The sequence below is a fragment of the Symphalangus syndactylus genome, chromosome 4, assembly GCF_028878055.3.
Source record: "Symphalangus syndactylus isolate Jambi chromosome 4, NHGRI_mSymSyn1-v2.1_pri, whole genome shotgun sequence".
Lineage (NCBI taxonomy): Eukaryota > Metazoa > Chordata > Mammalia > Primates > Hylobatidae > Symphalangus > Symphalangus syndactylus.
In genome coordinates, this window is record NC_072426.2 from 125,270,797 (window position 1) to 125,288,345 (window position 17,549).

A 17,549-nucleotide genomic window follows, 5' to 3' on the forward strand; every position below is an offset into this window, starting at 1 on the left:
ACCTTCATGTTTTTTTCTATCCCGGTTTGCAGCTAGGTAAAGGCAATGTTGAATACCGAGTTGTGCCCTAGTTATACTTAGTTTAAAAAAAAGAAAATAGTTTTATAATCTGAGTGGTGGTTTTAAAATAGGTCCATAAATTCTTTGATACTCCTTCCTTCAAAAGGTGGAGGCTAATTACCCTCCCTTTCAATGTGGTCTGTGCTTAGTGACTCACTTCTTATGGATAGAATGTGGTGGAAATGATGATGTGTTACCCTCAAGGCTAGGTCATAAAAGGAACTGCAGCTTTGTTCTTGCTCTCTCCCTTGGATCACTTGCTCGGAGGAAACCAGCTGCCATGTTGTGAGATGCTCAAGCAGCTGTATGGAGGAGCCCATGTGGAAAAAACTGAGCCCCCCCACAACCAATATTCCCTTGCCAGGAGTGTGGCAAGCCTTCCTGGAAGCAGACTCTCCAGCACCAGTCAAGCTTTCAGATGCTGCAGCCATGGGCAATGACTTTGCTGCAATCTTATGAGAGACTAAGCCAGAACCACCCAGCTAAGTGGCTCCCACATTCATTACTCACAAAAACTGTGTGAGATAATCAATGTTTATTGTTTTAAGCTGCTAAGCTTTGGGGTAATTTTTTATATAGCAATAGATAATATACTCTGCACTCAAATTATTTCCTGTGAGAACTAGAGGTGAAAGGTAAGGTATCTCTGTCATGTCAGAGTGGCTAAGGCTTTTAAAGCAATGACCAAGAACAGGAATTCTTAGTTTGAGAAGCTTGGCCCAGGGGCAGATAATAGAACTTGTTTGATTTTTGTTTACACTCCCTTCTCAAAGAATGTGCAGCAATCTACAACAAAAATATGTTCATGGAAGCCATGGTAAATAGGAAAGAGAAAACCGGGACATCTGGTCTAAAAGAAATGGTAATTGTTAAGCATAACGGTCAACATAATTGCAACAGTTGAACTTTAATCATGACTCTGAGTTTCCTAGTAGCCATGGTAAAAGGGAAAACATAGCAAGTTCTATAGCTCTTATTACTGGAAAGGAAGCAAAGCTTTTCCCAGCTTTAGATGTTTAAAAAAACTCTCTTGTGGACTTTAATATAGATGCTGATCTAGGTAAAAGACAAGGCTCTCAATCATACTTTTGGAGATTATGGGTTAACAAACTTCATTTAGCCGTTACTTGTGTTCTTTAGTAAAGGAGGTGGGAGAATGACAGTGCTAAGTAAGCACTGTGATAGATTATAGAAAATAGAAGGAATTCCTCTGACCTAAGTGCTACCAGGCCTTTTGAAAGTGGCAAGTAAATGCATGTTAAAATATTTTTGATCTGAGCTTTTCTCTCTCTTTTTCTGTTGGTATATATATAGCACAAAAGCACTTCTTGGGCAGCAATTTAAAATAGCCCAGTTTATCTCTCTGCTTGTATTCCAGGTCTTGGTTTTGAGCTATAAATTCTTGCTGCTATCTTGGACTTTTCCTGAGAATCTGAATCCTTCAGCACATCCTATCACATTCCACCAATTCTTGACCTTCTGTTATCCTCACCAGCCCCCCTGGGCTTTGTTCAAAGTCCTGCAGGGAGGCTGCAGAGGTGATGGAATGCACAGGCTGTGGTAGCTCAGCTGCGGGGACTGTCTGGGCGCCTAACTGGTTGTGTGAGGCTTTCAGAGAACGCTGCGCCCGTGCTGGGCTTCAGAGAGAGGGCTTGCTGCAGCACAGTGGGGTGGCCTCCTGCTGGTGGCCCAGGCCACAGGGATATGGAAACATGTGTCTAGTCTAGAGCTGCTGGGCCTGGGTGACCTTGAGGCAAGGGAGGCACCTGGGGGCTAAAATATAAGGAGGTACTCATTCTCCTCTCGATCCTGTTGAGATGTTTCTTATTATGGCTGAAAATATGAACTGAACCATGTGAAGATGCCTAGCACACGGCTGGGAATGTAGTACATTTCAATTAATGTTAGTTTCCTTCTTCCCTTTGACTTTCCTTCTTCTACTCTATCTTTTCTTCTTCTCCTCATCTTGCTTCCTTCCTCCTTTCCTTCCCTTTTCCCTCCATTCTGCAAGCATCTGAGAGGCAGGGCTGGTGTGTGTTGGGTTGTTTCTTTTGGGTCTCGGCCCTGCTGTCTCCCCTGCTGGATACTCCCTATGTCCTCTCTGTGTAATTAACTATAACCCATCTTCCCCATCTCCAGAGGCTCACGCCTTTGCTGACCCCCACTTACTTGGCCAACTTCCCCTACTTTCTGCTTCCATCACATGGTGTCTCTCTTTATAAATTCTTACCACATTGATTATTTTATATTACTTGATTGATTACTTGATTGAAATACATTTTACATTTATTTGTACGATTACTTCCCTGAGACTGTAACACATTTCTGGTCACCTTTATAGTCCCAGTACTGAGGACAGTGCCTGAGACATTGCAGGCACGGAATAATTATTGGTTCCATGAACCAATGAACAGATGAATGAAAAAGTCAAGTTCCATGATTTGTATCAGGCGTAATCCAGTGAATAACAGTTTCTGTGTGATAAGGATGAATGTTTCTACCTAGTGGGGCACATGTAGCACTGAGGAAACCTTGGGCATCTCAGGCTGCTGGATGCCAGATGCCTTGGACCCAGAGACACCACCTCTGCACAGTAACACAGGAGAGACGGCAGGGCCAGATTGAGTGACCTCATAAATAAAGCAATGCCTTCCAGATCTTTCTAAAATACTAGGTACCTGCATTAATTTGCTGGGGCTGCCATAACGGAATACCACAGATTGGGTGAAGCCACTATGTTGGCTTAAGCAGCAACAGAACTTTATTTTCTCCAATCCTGGAGGCAGAAATTCCAAGATCAAAGTGTCAGCAGGGTGGTTTCTCCTGAGGCTTCTCCTTGGCTTGCAGATGGCACCTTCTCCCTGTGCCTTCATGGGGTCTCCCTCTGTATCTGTCTGTGTCCAAATTCCCTCTTCTTGTAAGGACACCACGTAAACTATATTGGTTTAGGGTCCACATGAGCAACCTCATTTTAACTTATACCTCTTTAAAGACCCTGTCTCTCAATACAGTTGAGGTAACAGGGCTCAGGACTTCAATAACAGATTTATGGGGCAGCAGGGGTGAGACTCAGCCCATAGCATTACTGCTACAGCCAAACCGCCACTTCCTGGCTGAGTGGCTTCAGACAAGGTATTCACCTCTCTGTGCCTCCATTTCCTCACCTGGAGATGATAAAGCTACCACCTCACTGAGAGGTGTGAGAGTTAAAAGCCCTCATCCCCGTGAAGCACTTGGGACAGTGGCATGTGGCAATGCTCAAGAAGTGTCAGCTATTATGGTGATTACTTAGCCCTATGGGAGTTATTTTGGGCATTGGAGTGTAAGAATTGGTCTCTGCCCTTAAGATGCTTACAGTCCTCTTACATAGAATATAAATCTAATAAATAAAACAACAAGAGACATTTTCCATGACGGATGCTTTTTGGGCCACCGCTTTGGAAGGGAAAGCCAAGAGGTGGAAGGAATGATGATGGCAACCAAACTTAAGTCTCAGCTGTGCGTCTCCACCTCCCAGCACTGCCGGGTGCTAGCAGCATCAGGCTCTGTGGTCTCCAGCGGGGCACTGCCTGCAAGGCGGCTCAGTTCTCAGCATTCTCAGTCCTTGTAGTCACCACCCTCCACTTTCTTGAGCCACAGCTGCCAAAGGATGTTTACCTGTCTCTTCCAAAAGTGGTCAGAACCACTTTGCAGGTCTATCCTCCCCACCCTAGAACTCCTTTGGAGATGCCCGCGTGGAACTCTCTGATCACCACCTGCTGCTGCTGCTGCCTGGGGCCCCTCAGTGACCCTCTTTGTCCCTGCTATATCAGCAGGACATGTCTCTCTCTATCAGGACTAATGGGACCATTTCTCTCTACATTGGGGCTGGCCAGGAGCTGGATCATCTCTCCCCCTCCTGATCATGTGTTGTGCCTGCAGAAGTAGCTCATGGCCTCTGTGCATGCTAAGTTTCTATGGATATAGAAAGAGAGGAACTCTTGAGGAGAAGGGATGTTGGGAGGAAGTGGGATGGTGTCATAGCCTTACTCAAACATCACCTTCTCATTAAGGTCATCCTGCCATCCTATCTCAAATAGATGATATCATCCTTGCACTGCCTATGCCTTTGGGATGCCATAGATTTTACTTTTATGCCCGTTTTCTCAATTAGAGTGTAAGGTCCACGAGGGCAGGGATTTTTATCAGCTCTGTTCATTGCTTTATATCCAGCTGCTAGATGAGTGCCCAGCACGTAATAGCACAAACACTGAGGGAATGGACGAATGAACTCTGGCCCCGTGAGCTCTTGACATCCAGGAACAGACTGAGGGTCAAGGACCTTCCTGCCCGTGTGCAGGCTCTTGTTGATTACATCAGCCAGTCAGACATGAGTGGCCTTTTCAATCTAGTTCCATCAGTCATGAAGTTAGTGGGGCTCCCCCGGGGGATCGGCAATAGGTGGTCCATCCCAGCCGCAAAAGCAGTAGTTGCAATAGCTAATGTTTATGCTATTTATATTAGACTGTTTAGAATTACTATTAACTGATCTCAAAAAATAGTAGGTACTATTATTATTCCAAAACTGAAGCATGAAATGGTTATGTAAACACCCCCAAAACTGTATAACTAGTAAGTAGCAGGTCTAGAAATTGAACTCAAACTTGTCTGACTCCCAAGTTCTTGCTTTTACTGTGAGTTCTCATCTCTCTTTGGTTTTGTGAGTATTTTAAGCTGTGTCAGGGCCTGCTCACCAGATGGCTTTTTTTTTTTTTTTTTTTTTTGAGACAGGGTCTCACTCTTTCACCCAGCCCGGAGTGCAGTGGTGCAATCTCGGCTCACTGAAAGCTCCGCCTCCCGGGTTCACGCCATTCTCCTGCCTCAGCCCCCCAAGTAGCTGGGACTACAGGCGCCCGCCAACCAGATGGCTTTTTAATCTCTCTCTTGTTGCTACATTATTAATCTCTAAATTGTTTAGTGGAGAGGACTGGTACAGAAAGGAGGCGTCTACACGGGAGAGGCTTCCTGCAATTGCTGCTGACATTTCACACGGGCCTTGGTGGGTGGCTTAGGTTTGGGTAGAGCAAGAAGAGGCAGGCACACTGGAGCCGGGGAACAACACTGGAACCCATCTATATGGCAGCTGCCCTTCTGGAAATGGAGCAGACATACCCATGTTACCAGCAACACAAAACTGTGAACTGGATTTAGTCAAATATTTAGCTGGTGGTTGCTTCCTGCTTCTGTCTGCTCAGAAAGGGATTAAAAACTCCTTGTAATCTTCCATTTTCTAAGAATTCATAATGCACTGAATTTTGGATACTCTTTTTGGAAAAAGGTTGATGCTTCAGGCAGAATTCTGCAAGCAGCAACGTCCTACAGCCTGGAAGCTTTCCCTGGGCATGTTCACTCCTTAGAATGCGTCATGCTAAGCCCGGGGACAGACAGCAGCCGCATGTCCTTTGAATAGGCTGTGTGTAGGAGGCTGTAGAGGTTGATGTGGCTCCTCTGGAAGCTGACAGCCAGGAACCTCTCTGGTCCTTGCATCCTTGCAGGATGGAGTAGACGGTGCTCTCAGATGAATAAAGTAGAGGGAGACTGGAAATCTGAAAAGCTCATCTATTCTGCCAACCATAAAGCATTTTGAACTTGCTCCACCCTTCCTATTTTCCATCTGCCTCATTATTCAGCACAGTAATATTTGGGCACTTTGAAAAGAGTGATATTTTCACATAAAGCTATTCCAAGGAGAAGGAAAAATATCCTCATTTGGCATAAACCACTCATGCAAATTAGCCTAAATAAAAATAAGACTAAAGACAACTTAGAATATTATTGTACTTTTCCAGGCTCCTGCCAGTCACTGCTGTCAGCTGTAGCATCTCTCCACCCTGGATGACAGTACTGAGAAGTAAGGCTTGCCATTTTGGAGAAGTTGTTGGTAAAGAACCCACTCAGAAAGAATGGGTATCAAACATCCTGCACTCAGGTTGTGTTGGAACCACGCCCTTGAAGGCAACACAATGTACCAGTGATTGGACCTCCTACAAGTACATTCCCCCTGCGTTTCCATGTGTGGCTTATCACAGACCAGTTCATCAAGGACTTGACAATCACTCTGTTTGTTTCTGGGAGACCATTTAAGTACTGTGTGTGTGTGTGTGTGTGTGTGTGTGTGTGTGTGTGTGTATTAAGGGCCAGTGCTATGCAAACTTCAAACTGTATGAAAATTTTTTTTTCTTCTGGAGGAGAAGAGACTATAATATCTCAAGGCTTCTGGCACAGGAAGTCTTTAGAGCAGGATAAACAAATCATTATTCTCATGCCACTGATGGCAGTGAAACAGTTTCTCTACTTTCTCTCCATTTGCACTTCTTTCTTTTCTCTCCTTCTCTTTTCTTTACTTTTCTCCTATTCTTAGTCTCCTTCTGCCTTCTCTTCCTTCTTTTGTGGGTGTGCCTTATGTTTGCTCTGGGTTCCAGGGTCATCCAGACTTGAAGCGATATGTGGGTCCAGAATTGAGGACATGTTCTATGGCCACCCAAGACAAAGGATGTTAGTTTTTATTATTAATTTCCTCAACCCATGGTTGAAATGGCATCATTGGATACAGTCTCAAAGTCCCTCCTTCAGCCTAGTTGTATTTGTGAACTGTTCCGAAAGGAGAATCTCAGTCTGCTATATTTATTCCAAGGTTCTATTTCAATCAGATGTTAAGACAACTGGGACAACACCCTTACTGGACTAGTCACAAAGGAGACAAACATGCCAGAACAGCCATCTCACATCTCTAATTTCAAAGGTCATGAGAATGGTGGTTGTATACACCCTACTGCAGCTTTGATTTGTTGGGGTGGAATTTGCAATGCTATATGAAATAAACAATGCTGACTTTTGAATTTCCTTTTTTTAAAATCCTCTCTCTTTTTAAAATCTTTCTCTCTCTCTCTCTCTCTGTGTTTTCTATTGAGACCATGATGTTGCAATCTGTTTTTCATCTGAGAAATGTTTCACTGAGGAAACATGCCAAGAGATAAATGGGGAAGTGCTGAGGTGTCGTCCATCTATAAAGTTAGTTTTTCAGTTGAGTCAGGGAGGAGACTAAGATTTCTGAAGTGTTCTATGAACCCCATTCCTCCGGATGTTTGGTTTATAAGTGAAGCTTCCAAATCTCTGATTTCTTTACCTGAATGCCTTCAGGCCTCCTTCATTAATCATGTTCTTCCCATTCTTCCAAAGCAGCCTCCTTTTCTTATCTTTCCCCTTACCTCAAACTCTCAATATTCCCAGCAGATCAGATTCCAAATCTCAGCCACATGGTTGATTTGTATAGAAGTCCCCACTATTTTGCATGCTCTTTGATATAGTAATTCCACCTAGAGCTATTTGTTTATGTTGGCAAATGCAAATGTTAGGCATAGAGGTGACCATTAGAGCATCTGTAGTGAGATGAAAATCAGAACAATGAGATCGTTGTTGAATAAACTATGAACATTGACAAAATGGAATTGGATGCAGTCACTTCAAATGATGTAAAAGATTGACATGGAAAATATCTTCAATGTATTATTTAGAAGAGATTAAAAAGACATAAATAGTATTGTCCTATTTTATTAAAAACACGTACATATGGTTGTTTTAGAAAAGACTATTCATATACATCAAAATGGAAAAAACGGTTGTCTCTGAATAATAGGATTAGAGGAAATTTTTATCTTATTAATTTTTTGCTGATCTATTTTTTGATTTTTAACTTTTTTGTTTATGTATATCTTCATATATATAGTATAATTTAAATTTTATTTTCTCCTCTTATTAAAGTATAGTTTGTCCCTTCTTCAAGAAGTCAGAACTAAACTAGGGAGGGAAATAAAGAACTTGTAGAGAGTTCAAAATTAAGCCACAAATGATGGTTTGTAGAGGGTTCAAAGGTTAGCCACAAAAATGGCTTGGGTGTGATGGGAAGTAGAAATGGGATTGGGAAAAAGGGAAGAGAAGGGTAAAAGATACAGACTAAAGAGGCCACGTCATTAGTTCTACCAGAGGTTTTAGAGGAGATTTGATCAATCTGTGCGTCTACAAAGGCTCTTTCCCACAGCAGGGGGCTCAGTCTTTCTACAGCAACCAAAAAATAGAAGTGACTTCAAAGTCTGGTATAGGGAATAGGAGGAGAAATTTTCTTTTAGAAACAGTGGAAGGGGAGACTTAAAGAGTTGTGAAAGCTGGGAGATTTCCATGTGCCTGCAATGATTTGTTACTTTGGAAACAGAATAGAATCAGTGTTAAAAGCCAGATTTCTGAAAGGACAAGAGGTGTAGACCACAGAAAATTACCAGAGGCCACTGCCAGGAAATTACCCTAGCATTAAACAAAGTTAACCAGGGAAACCCACATAAGCTGAGTTATAAGCTTCTTTTTAGGTGTGAAAGTCAGCGTTCTCTGATCAGTCCACACCTGTGACAGAACCCTGGCCCAGACTGTCCTCAGAACACCAAAAGTGGCCAGGTCAATGGCCCTCATTTTGTTTATTCAAGATTATGAGAGGTTTGGAGGAGTTTGTCAAAGAGCCATCAAACTGGCGACATTACTAGGGAACTTGGATCATAGAGAGAGAAAGTTTAAAAGAGAATTGCAATTATTTCATCTACTATTGGGAAGAAGGAATACGATAACATGACCTAATTGTTTGACTCTCTTTCAAATAGGAAAAATATTAACTAAAAAATACAGTCCAGAGACAATTTAAGTTAAATTGTTTAGTGACATTGGAAAAACACCAGAAGAGAACTCAAATATGATAGTGTCAGAAAAAAAAATTTTTTTTGGTGGAGAAGTAAAATCTCTACCCATTGGAACCTAACTAATTCCAATCCTAAATTAATCAGAGTTTACACTTAAGGAAAAATGTGGAATCTGTACCCCTAGCAGAGAATTCTTAACAGAATAAACCATCAGTCTGATCTGGTGTGGCAATTCCCACATGTTTATTTATTTGTGTTTAAAAGCTATGAGTATCTTGAAAATCAGCCCTATTGCCCACACGTACAATTTAGAATGACAGCCCCAAGTGTTGCTAGATTCTAAGTCAACCAAAAAATATTCCTTCATGCTTAGTGTAATCCTCTTAGAATGGCAGGAACAACCAATGTTATAGTTTAGAAAGAATTTTCAAACATGGGGGTAGATGATCAAAGAGGTTTTCTGTGATTGTTTTTCTTTTTGGATAAAGCTTCCTTTGACAAGAAAAATAAACTAGAATATACTTCATTCATTAATTCATGTATGTAATCACTCCACAAGTGGTTACTGAACACATGATATGTGCCAGGCACAGTATTGGTTGTGAAGGATGAGCAATAAAGTCCAGGTCCTGCCCTCAGGAAGTTTGCAGTCTAACCAAAGACATCTACCTATTGGGTGCTTTTATGAAATGTGCTACCAATATTTAAATGTGCTGAAAAGTCAAATAGAGCTGATTTCATCTATTTCTCCAAATTAATATTTTTATCCATTCTGCAATGTCTTTGCAGTATATATATTTTCTTTTTTTAAAGTTTTCTTCCTGGTATCTGGTATGCAGCTAAACAGTATCGGTTTCTTAATATGGATTAATTTCCCAGAGAGTTGTGTTGGCTACCCTTTGCCCCTCCAGGTCCGCTCTCTGCCCTTCTCCATCCAGCTCTGCCTGGGAGGCTGGTCTCTGTGGCCTCTGGCTTTGGGTTTGGTTCAGCCAGTGAGAGGGGTGGCGGGAGATGAATGGGTGAGGCAATGCTATGATTGGGGTGTTTATTTCCCCACTGTCTCCCATCCTTTATCTCTCTACAAAGACTTAAGTGGGAAACCCTCTCCAAACACTGCCCTTCATGTCTGAAGGTGGAATGGCTTCCTGCTATTGGGAGTAAGGGGCACTGCACTATCCCTTTTGGTTTCCTAAATCCAATTTACATTTTTGTAAATAGTCCCTCTATTAAACCCTCCTCAAATTACCTAGCTTAAGGGTACCATCTATTTCATGCCTTCCTGATAGAGGGTAGGGAAAGCCTTCTTCATTAAAGGAAAAAACAAACTATCTATTCTAGACTATTTCTGGGACCAGCATTAATGGAATGCTTAGAGAAAGCCTTAATTTAAATAACCCTTGTTCATAATTATTCTGTTTTGATATGTGAATCGGTAGCACTCTGTGAGACATAATCAGATCGTAGATTTTAAAACCTTTCTTATTTCTTTCACGACCTAGGAAACCATAGACATGCTAACTCCATGTCATTGCTAAATTCCCAACCTTAACGTAGTCCCTTGCCCCAGAGCTGGGAACAGTGGTCTTCCATATTCAAGTTCAACCTGATGTGAGTTCCCAGGATAGGTCCTGACCTCAGATATCAGGGACTCGGCATCAAGACTCACTGGTTTCTAGCCTGGCTGCAACCAGGTTTCCTCTCCTTACTCCCGTGTCTGTCTGTCCATTCTCTCTGGGACTCAAAAATCCTACTTTAATCAATACCCTGCTCAGGAATTCTGCTGCCCATGGGTGGCTGCCCCTAGCTGGGGTGCAGTGATGGGTCCTGGGTCTCTGCTAACCAACCACCTGTGCTAGCTGCTAGTGTGACTGGGATAGGGCCTGGTCTGCACTTGCCATCCTGCCTTTGTACGGCACCATACCCACACTGAGCATATGGAGATACAGCACTTCCAAAAATGCCAGCTCACTCGTTTATTGAGTGGCTATTCTGTTCCAGGAACTGTTCTGGGTTCTGAGGAGGTTGGTTTCATATTACATGTAAAAAGTAGGAATAAATGAATAAATTCTACTCTTAGAAGCAAAAGGAAGGGAGATAGCTTATCTACTTAGCCTTAGCTTTAATTCATCATGTGGGTTTCTTCCTTTTCCTTTAAATACACATCTATCACATCCCTTTTGTTTTCTTTTAAAGACAGTTTGCTTTCCCTTCATAGATAAGTAAAGCAATTATATATTTAAATGATTATATCAAAAAATCTGATTCTACTGCAATTCTAGAACTAATGTTTACTTTCAAAGACCATAGGTCTAAAATCATCAAAACTCTACTTTCAAACGCTCATAATTTAGATTGTGAGATATATTCAGTATTTTGCCCACTTCTATATAATGAGGATATTTCTGTCTTTTTGCTAGCTACACAAACTGGCCCTGACTTGCTGATATATGTTTAACAAATTCTTTTGAATAAAATAGCCTGTACAACAGCTTTAGTGACAGGTTGCTGTCCACTTAACAGATTTTAAAGTTTTATTTACTAAAGCTGTTTGGAAAGTTTTTAAGTACAGTTTCAGTGACAGTTCTTTTTGTTTCTTAATTTCACTACTCATGATTTGATGTGTATAACCATTTCTTTTCTTTATAAAGGTGAGGACACATGGTGAGTAGAGGGCTTGCTGGCAATTGGTTCACAAGCTGAGGAGGGCACAAAGGCCAGATATTTCGTCTGAAGAGTTCACAGGCTATTAAAAACATTAACAAGGTTTTACTGCCTCGCCTAGGATGGAAATAATTGCTTTAAAGTGAACTGGCATTAAAGTGAACACGTCAAGACTACCTACTTGGAAGGTACAGGAGACAGAAACAGAAAACACGACTCCTGATTCATGTTCCATTACTTTAATCGCTAAACACCGCTCCATTTAAGCTAAAGAGATATAATGGTACATTTGACAGATGCCTTCACATCAAGATGAGATAGGGCCCTGAAAGTCGCATGTTGAATCTTTCTTACCTTCTATGAGGATGTCACTCAAAATCTCTTCTCAGTTCCTCTTCACTGGCTGATTACACAATACAGAGTCATTCCTAGTGCAGCCCAACCTCTCCCTAGGTGAACCTTGCTTTACACAAAACACCTGTGTGTAAATAACCTGGTAATCATTCAAGTTGTATTCTAAATGCACCACAGAGATCTCACTTTTTAAGGAACACTGAAATAAATGCTTTAGTGAAGCAGAATAGCCCTTTTGTAATGTAAACAATATAAGCCTAGATAAAGCTTCCAATTTACCTAAGTTTAGATTTTTGCATATTGGGTTTCATTAAAGCAGCGCATATCTGTAAAAGAAAATATTTTAAGCCTCAGCCCTTTGCCAATCATAATGGTTTTTAAAAATCTCATTACAACAAAACCCATTAGTTTGAATAATTAAATACCAAAAAATGCTTTCCGCCTGTATTGAAATTTCTGATTTTAATAGAAAAAACCAATAGAATGACTGTTTTCAAGCTTCTAGTTCAATCTTATTTTAAAATGACAAACAGTATAATGACTAACATCATGCAGAAAGTACACTGCAGAGTGGGAGAGTGACTAACAAAATATGGCCATGATCTACCTTTAGGACAATAGAGGACAAATAAAACGGAATAGAACCAGCTGGGCCCAGTAGCTCACACCTGTAATCCCAGCACTTTGGGAGGCTGAGGCGGGTGGATCACCTGAGGTCAGGAGTTCAAGACCAGCCTGGCTAACATGGGGAAACCCCGTTTCTACTAAAAATACAAAAAGTAACCAGGTGCGGTGGCACATGCCTGTAATCCCAGCTACCTGGGAGGCTGAGGCAGGAGAATTGCTGGAAGCTGGGAGGTGGAGGCTTTAGTGAACCAAGATAGTGCATTGCACTCCAGTCTGGGTGACAGAGCGAGACTCCCTCACAAAAAAGAAAAAAAAAGGAATAGAACCAGGTCTGAGTGCTAAAACCTTGGAGACGGTACAGTAGCAGCTAAACAGGAAATGTGTTATTGTTACAACTTGACAACTATGCAGGTCCACAAAGGAATGGAAGCTGAGAAATGTGGAGTAACATGTTCAATGTCACATGGGTTCTAAGCAGAGAGGTCAGAATTCAAACTCAGATTTCTGCATCCGAAATAAATGCTCTTAACCCCTCTGCCTACCATTTGATTGAACCTTAAATTGTAGATATTTGAACATTTTGATTGACAAGGATGGATTTTCAAATGGTTTAACTGAAAACCTCTCTCTACCACACAGAAATCAAAGTGGGAAAAGGTAGCCATGACCCACGGTGACCTGAGTCCGTTTTATAGGACCAGAAAGAGCCCCAGGCTGTTTTTTCTCTTCTGCCCCACACATTTCCATGCTACACCCACCCACTTTTGGATGTACTCTGCACAGTTGCCTTTTTATTCAGGAATCTTTAGAGGGCACCATCTGTTCACCAGGCCCTGTGTGACGCGCTGGAGTTACCAACCTGAGTACAACTTAGTCCCTGACCTTGAGAAGTCCGTATTATTACCCTTCAGGGAACAAAGCAAGAGTATAGAAATTGCATGAGCAGAAAATCATTTCAGGGATGGATCCAGCTGCCTTTGCACATGTGAGAATGGCCATGCCAACTTAGCGTACCCTCTCAAAGAGGGGGTGAAGGGAGGGCACCTGAGCCTCACTGCCTGTCCCTCCCCATCCTGTGTCCTCTCCAGGACCTGCTGATTGCCACCGTCTCTTCACCCCGGCAGCTAAAGAAAGCTGCATGGGACGTGACGGGGAAGGAAATCAAAAGTCTAGAACCCACACGGAATGCTGTTCATTCTTCATCTCTCATTTGTCGCTCTAACAACCTGTCATTTCATGGCTCAAGTGAAGCCAAGTTTCACCGTAGTTTATTCTCTCAGAAGCTGAAGCCCCACGCTCTGGTTTCTATCCCACATACTGTATTTAATTTTAGCAAAATCCCAGTAAATAAAATAATTTGGAAAAATATGGAAGTTAATGAGATTTAGCTTATATACCCATATACTCATGCATTTATTATGTAGAGTTTATTAAAGTGAGTTGATATTTCATATAGCTTTAAAACAAGCACACCAACCCAGTTATTTCTTCCAGAATATTGCCCATAGAACCGTGGGTGGCATACTCGTGCCCAGTATACATGATTTCACACGCTTCTCATAGCCTTGAATGTTTGCTTTCAGAAGAGGATCTTATAAAATGTTTTAGGCTGGACATTAAATTTAGTCGGTTATTGTGTTTAGTTCAGAGCAGAAAACAAACTCACTTTGAACATTGCAGTGGATTTTTGTTTAATAGAGACACATCCTTCACTTATGGCCAGCCCTTGGCACTAAGAAAACAAACTCTCATTTATCCCGCACGTGAGGTGAGATGTCACTAAGTTGGAAATTATTAATGACAACTAATGGTTGGTAGTTATTAATGACATTTGTGAGAGCAGGATTAAAAACAATAATTACCATAATTTGAGGTGTCATGAATAAGCAGTAATTGTAATAATGATTACTATTATAATAATGAGTGAGAAAATGATTTTAGGTTATTAAATCAGCAAGAATAAAGGAAGCCTGCACATGTATATATGTATATTTGATTGTGGAAGGTTGCCAGATAAAAACAATAGTCAATCTCTCTTTTTTACCCACCTTGGTGTTTTTATTTTTTTTTAATTTGTGTGGGTCCTTAGTAGGTGTATATATGTATGTGGTACATGAGCTGTTTTGATACAGGCATGCAATGTGAAATAAGCATATCATGGGAAAAGGGATATCCATCCCTCCAAGCACTTATCTTCTGAGTTACAAACAATCTAATTACTCTCTTAGTTATTTTTAAATGTACAATTAAATTATTATTGACTATAGCCACCCTGTTTTGCTATCAAATAGTAGATCTTATTCTTTCTATTTTTTTGTAACCATTAAGCATCCCCTTCCCCCTCCAATCCCCCACTACTCTTCCCAGCATCTAATAATCATCTTTCTACTCTGTATGTCCATGAGTTAAATTGTTTTGATTTTCAGATCCCTCAAATAAGTGAGAACATGCAATGTTTGTCTTTCTGTGCCTGGCTTATTTCACTGAATATAATGATTCCAGTTCCATCTTTGTTGTTGCAAATGACTGGATCTCATTCTTTTTAATGCTGAATAGTTCTCCATTGTGGTATATGTGGTACACCACCTCCATTGTGGTGTATGTACCACATTTTCTTTATCCATTCATCTGTTGATGGACACTTAGATTCCTTCCAAATCTTAGTTATTGTAAATAGTGCTGCAACAGACATGGGAGTGCAGATATCTCTTCAATATACTGATTTCCTTTCTTTTGGGTATATACCCAACAGTGGGATTGCTGGATCATATGGTAGCTCAATTTTTAGTTTTTCGAGGAACCTCCAAACTGTTTTCCATAGTGGTTGCACTAATTTACATTCCCACCAACAGTGTACAAGGGTTCCCTTTTCCCGTCACATCCTCACCAGCATTTGTTATTCCCTGTCTTTTTTATACAAGCCATTAATTGGGGTGAGATGATATCTCATTGTCAAAAGTCACTCTTGATTGAGGGCTTACTGTGTGCCAGGCACTGTGCCAAAGATGTGGCACACATTATCTCATTTAATCCACAGCAACTCTGCAAGCAGATATTATTGGTAGCATTATTATCTTTGATATACAAATGAGAAAATGGAGGCTTGGAGCAGTTATGCAATTTGACAATGGTAAGTAAATAGCTGGTAATTGGCAAAAAGGGGGTTTAAAGCTGGTCTGGTTAACACCAAAGTCCTTGCAATTAACCAGTATTCTTTGTTAACTGAAAACCAATGAATATATCCTGTTGCATAGGACAACGCTAGCACTTGCTCCACTGCCAATTGCCCCAAGGGGATAGGTCTGACTGATAAGTCATCTTAGACCCAAGGGTCCCAGCTGGCATGAGGACCTTTCCACAGACCAGTATGGTGACAACCCCACAAGGACAGGCCACAGACTCCTCAATGGAGAAGCACCGGATATTACTGTAAGGAGGAAGATGTGTTTATTCTCCTGGGTTGGGTATAAGGCCTTCTAAAAATGGGCCTCCTGGGGTTTTGTCGAATCCAAGTACTAATAAGGCCTGATTCTGCTTAGCTTCCAAGATCAGACTAGATGGAGTGTGATCAGGGTGGTGATGTAGTTTGGGTATTTGTCCCCTCCAAATCTCATATTGAAATGTGATCCCCAATGTTAGAGATAGGACCTAAAGAAATGTGTCTGAATCATGGGAGCGGATCCTTCATGAATGGCTTTGTGACATCCTCATGGTAATGAGTGAGTTCTTGCTCTGTTAGTTTCCTCAAGAACTGATAGCAAAAAAGAGATTGGCAGCTCCCTCCTCTCTCTCTTGCTTCTTCTTTCACCGTGTGGTCTGCACATTCCTGCTCCCCTTTGTCTTCCACCATGAATGGAAGCTTCCTAAGACCCTCATCAGATGCAGATGCCAGCACCATGCTTCTTGTATGTCCTGCAGAACTGTGAGCCAAATAAACCTTTTTTCTTTATAAATTACCCAGCCTCAGGTATTCCTGTATAGCAACAAAATACAAACTAAGACAGGTGGTAAGGCTGTAGACCTCCTTGGGGTTTTCTGATCAGAGCTATGATCTAAGCCACATCTTGACTCTCCCTACAGGCAGGCAGCAAATTCACTGCCCTCCATCCACAATGAGGTGTATGGTCAGAAAAGGCCACGCATTTGTACATGTCTGTGTTGCATTAAGCATGTAAATAGGGGCTGGGTGCAGTGGTTCATGCCTGTAATCCCAGCACTTTGGGTGGCCAAGGTGGGTGGATCGCCTGAGGTCAGGAGTTTGAGACCAGCCTGGCCAACATGGTGAAACCCTGTCTCTACTAAAAATACAAAAATTAACTGGGTGTGGTGGTGGGAGCCTGTAATCCCAGCTACTTGGGAGGTTGAGGCAGGAGAATCGCTTGAACCCAGGGAGGTGGAGGTTGCATTCCAGCCTGGGCAACAAGAGCAAGACTACATTTAAAAAAAAAAAAAAAAAAAAAGAATGTACTTAGGGCTGCAAAGTCCTCATGAACATATCTATTAAAAATCAAAGTTCTGAGTCCTCTGGAGATTTGTTTTAAAAGTCACTCTCCTAGCTTCTATTTTTGAAAGATATTAGTTGGGTGTTTTTTCTTATTTGACACTGGGATAATAGGATTGTTGGCTAATATTTTATCTAACACAGACTTACCTATATATCAACAAGAGTTATCAGTTTTGCAATGAATTATAAGCAAATCACATACACTTAATCCTAAGCTTGTGGTGAGTGTTATTTGATCCTTGATGATTCTACAGACATTTCAGGATCTCACGGTACCTTGGAGTCATCATTAAGGGCATCACTTGTCACTGTGCAGGAAATATACAGCCATTTGAGCATCACACATGGGCTTTTGGATAAATGGGCATTCACGGCTGACTTTGAAAAATGATTCATAAGAACTAATGAGAGCTCAAAATGGCGGAAAGTTCACTTTAACGCAGAGGAAATATGAACCTTTTGACTAAGAGCACAATAGTGTGCCTGTTCTTCTCAAGAAAATATGATTATATTCTACAGCAAATGGGCAGAAATAAGAGTGGCATGTACTTCTGGGCTTCAGAGTCCATCCCCACAATAAGTCGTGTAGCATTTTCTGGTCTGGTGGAGTCACATGGTTTCAG

The 17,549-nt window shown here is 41.5% G+C and overlaps 1 long non-coding RNA gene across 1 annotated transcript; it reads left to right on the forward strand.

The window, feature by feature from the left end:
• Window positions 1–337: 337 nt before the first annotated feature.
• On the forward strand, window positions 338–12,016 carry LOC129481140 (uncharacterized). The gene is made up of 3 exons (XR_008657273.2): window positions 338–577; window positions 5,889–5,950; window positions 11,429–12,016. It is a non-coding gene; the product is annotated as an uncharacterized lncRNA (long non-coding RNA).
• The last annotated feature ends 5,533 nt before the right edge of the window (window positions 12,017–17,549 follow it).